Source organism: Biomphalaria glabrata, chromosome 2 (assembly GCF_947242115.1).
Source record: "Biomphalaria glabrata chromosome 2, xgBioGlab47.1, whole genome shotgun sequence".
Classification (NCBI taxonomy): domain Eukaryota; kingdom Metazoa; phylum Mollusca; class Gastropoda; family Planorbidae; genus Biomphalaria; species Biomphalaria glabrata.
Window position 1 is genome coordinate 4,937,915 of NC_074712.1, and position 4,068 is coordinate 4,941,982.

Below are 4,068 nucleotides of genomic sequence, written 5' to 3' on the forward strand. Positions count from 1 at the left end.
TTACTTAATTTCAAAACTATGATTTTGTGTTCTGACTCTACTCTAAATAAATTATATTTTATTTTAAGAATGCAAAGTTGGAAATTCTGTTCTGATGAAAAAAAATTATTAAAATAAAGTAGATGTTTATGGTTTCTTTGTATTTATTTTTAAATTATTTATTCATTAAAAATTAATTGTTCATTAACATTTACTTGAAGTAAAGATCAAAAACACAAATTCAATACATGATCAGCTCTCAATTCATGTAGATCACAGCCCATCACTTAAATGTATTTACTGTCCATTCTACACACTATTCATTTCAAAATGTTGCTTTAAATTGTTATATGACACAATCAAAGTACTGGTACCTCACATTGATGTAGGCCTAAAGCACCTGAAATAATGAAAAATTTTCATTCAATAACTTGTACTGTCATTTATTATCAGACGTGTTAAAACTAATGACCTGTATCATCATCATTGGCCTCCTTCAGTCGTAGAAAGACTAAGGTTTCATCTCAGAGCACACTTCCTCATGTGGCTGTGGAGCCCTATTTTGGAGACACTCCCGTCCACAGATAGCACAGGTTAAGGTGGCTTTTGCTTCGGTGGTAGAGGAGCTGGCCGTTTTTCGGATTGTACGTTTTTCTTCCTGAGCTGAGACCTATGTACTTTCACTGTCCATAGCTTTCTTGGTCACTGTCTCTCCATCTGTTGCGGTCTAAAGCTATGTCTTCCCAATTGTCAGTATTGATGTTCACTGATTTGAGGTCACGTTTTATTACATCTATGTAATGGAAGTGGGGGCGACCAGTTTTTCTTGTGTCAGTAGTGTGTTAAAACTAATGACCTGTATATATAATTTATTAAGCAGGAGCATCAACAAATCTTGAACAATAATTGTTTACAGAAAAACTTTATTCTTATCCAAACAATATAATACATTTACAATGTATTTCAGCAAGTTAATTTATATTGATACAAATCTATATGGCCTAAAGATTATAGCTTATTTTGATGTGTGAATACCAAGTTACATTATTACATGACAATAGTGTACTCATTTTTTAAATATTCTGGGTAATAAAAATAAAAAACTAATGATACAATAAAATTGAAGCATTAGTCAAAAAAAGAAAAATTTCACTCAAGATCTATGTGAACTCTGCTTGAAAAAAATCATTTTGAAATTAATTTAAAAAAAAGTTATGGTCAATGGAATGATAGCAGCAATTATTTAACAATTTCATGATTATCCATTCATTTCAATATACTTATAACTGAAAAATAATTCATAAGGTTTAGATACAACCATTTGAAATAATGATTATAATTTTTTTCTTAATTTGCTTAATTCAAATCTAATATAAACAAGATTTCCTCTGTCAAGAAACTTATGAGGGAACAACATGCATGTTCTTCTCAGTAAGTTTTGCAAAGGGAATTAAGAATATTTAATTGATGTTGCTTTTTTTTTTGCCAACATTTTAAACCTTTGCACCAGGTTTTAGTTTTAAGGAGAATGCACCATATTTTATATGTTTACTTTTGTTAGATTCTTATTTTAATTTTAAAAAAGTAAAATTTCCCTTACCACTCATCCACTGCACTCCCTCTTGTTTTAATGGGGCTCAGATTAATAGTTTTCAAGTACAATATCAAACAGATTTAAAGAAATACTAAATCCAAACCTGTTGGCTGAATGACAGGATATACATAAATATGTATACAGCTTACAGTATAATATATATATCTTAAATTAAAATTGGTCTAAGACTTTTATTTTGCAACATGATGGGATTTTCCTTTCTGGTGGTGCTATGCAGGAGTCCAAGAATCTCATCTTTTCTCATAACAGAAAGTTATCTAGTTATAAAAATAAATAAAAGGATTTAAAAAAAAAATAAAAAAATATGTGTGACATATGTGTTGACCATGCTAAACGTATATATGTTATTAAGTATAGTTATATAATTTTGCCATTCTAAAAATAGTCTGTACCTAAAAGGAGCTACTGCGTTAATGTGTAGACATGGCCCTGACCTTAATAGTTATGAATTATTACTATAAGTGAAGGCAGATGTTCAGTTAATTTGATGCACATTGAACTAATCTAAAAGCAACTATAACATATATTATGATTTACATTTTCATGGAAAACTAGTTTTTCAAAAATACAAGTACTTCAGCTTATGAGAAAAGTACATGGGAAAAACTGCAGTTCCTTACCTTTAAGAGGTGCAACCAATCATTGACTTTTCAGGAATGCATGCCTTTTTCTTGCATTTCCAAACATAACTGTAATTATACAATTACGCATATTGGTTAATTTCTTTTGAAAACATTAAAATTAAAAAATAATATTATTAAATTGAAAACGTTGTTGTATCAAACATACAAATTATCAGACAATTTTGCCTAATTTCATCTAACAGTTTATTGTAAAGGAATGGCCTGCACAACAGCCAAGGTATATTAGGCATTCATGAAAGATGAATGTGCTTAAGAGTGTTATAAATAAAAAAAAAAAAACTAGAGAAAAATGTTAAATTCTATCCCAGATATTTGGATGTTTCTTGACCATGAAAATCACACAATTCATAAAACATCTATTAGATAACTAAAATAAAAATTGTATAGTAGTACTTACATTAAATATTGAATGGATGCCCAGAGAGTAGAAATAGTATAAGTATGATCCTTGAGCCATTCTGGTACATCATCAGAACTGGTTGCCATGGTTCTACTTGTTAATAAGTGAAACATTACAAACATTTTTTTTTATTTATAATTTATCACAGACTAGAATAGAAATGTTGCCAGGAAAAATACCAATGGTTAGAATACACCTGATGCTACTTTTGTAGCCTTATTACTGGTTAAAATGCACCAAAACTTCATTAATTAAATCTGATAAGAAACATATATGTATCACACAAGACCAAGTTTATCAGAGTGTCATAGCAAATAATTAACTAGATATGTGAAATTTATATTAAAGTACTGAATTTCAGGGGATAGATCCAACTTGACACCACATTATTTATTATTTCATGAACTCATGGGTATGGCATGGAATGGAAACTATTATTTAATATATATGGGGTGTAGGCAAGGCATGGATTATAAATTGTCTTGTATAGATTAGATTGGCTAAAACTGCCAATCGAAGGTAACTTTTACTGATAGATCTGGATCAATTATAAATTTATGGGACCTAGGCCTGCATAAATTTTATCTTTTATTTATATATTTTATGTACATATATAACTAGTCTAGAATCTATAATTATATCTTAATAATAATTTTTGTAGATGTCATATAATATCTAACATATTAAGTATAGATCAGTAGATTTAGAATTTTAGCTAGTGGAATATTTTTATATCTAATCTGAACTGGATCTATATATCTAGAATTTAGATCAGTAGATTTAGTATTTTAGGTAGTAAAAACTTTTATATTTTAAATCTAAACTGGAACTAAATCTAATTATTCTAGAAGCTTAGATCTACAAGACTAGTTGTCAAGATTTGACTACACTATGGCTAATGCACTAGCTTAGTAGGCCTACTAGATAGATCAAGAGACATAGTACTAATAGACTCGTCTTGCCTCGTTGGGCCTCTCAAATCAGCTACATACTTTAGAGACAATTTAGGAAGGTGAATATCGATCCAATTCAAAGATCTATAATCTACATGTTAGAGTCTAGCTAGAGATGCTAGATCTAGACAATCTAGTCTAGAAGGCTTATCAATAAAAAATAAAATCAATCATTTCTAAAGTTTGTAAAATTATATGTAGATCTTATCTATCTATTTATAATATAATAAAAATCTATGTCTACTTTTTAAATATTTAAAATGATGATATTAATTATTTTAATTGAGACATTGACATACTGTCACATACAAAGTAACAAAATAATTAGATCTTATACTAACTCATAGACTCATACTGTATTGTATTAAGCCTTCGAGTTTACGTTCCACTATCTTGACTTGACTATATTGACTAAATATAGGGTACTATGATTATAGATGTAGATTATTATCTATGATGATGATGTTTATCAACTGG

The 4,068-nt window shown here is 28.8% G+C and overlaps 1 long non-coding RNA gene across 1 annotated transcript; it reads right to left on the reverse strand.

The window, feature by feature from the left end:
• Positions 1 to 1,080: 1,080 nt before the first annotated feature.
• On the reverse strand, positions 1,081 to 2,761 carry LOC129924443 (uncharacterized). The gene is made up of 3 exons (XR_008776383.1): positions 2,636 to 2,761; positions 2,215 to 2,283; positions 1,081 to 1,851 (listed from the first exon to the last, which is right to left on the reverse strand). It is a non-coding gene; the product is annotated as an uncharacterized LOC129924443 (long non-coding RNA).
• Positions 2,762 to 4,068: the final 1,307 nt, after the last annotated feature.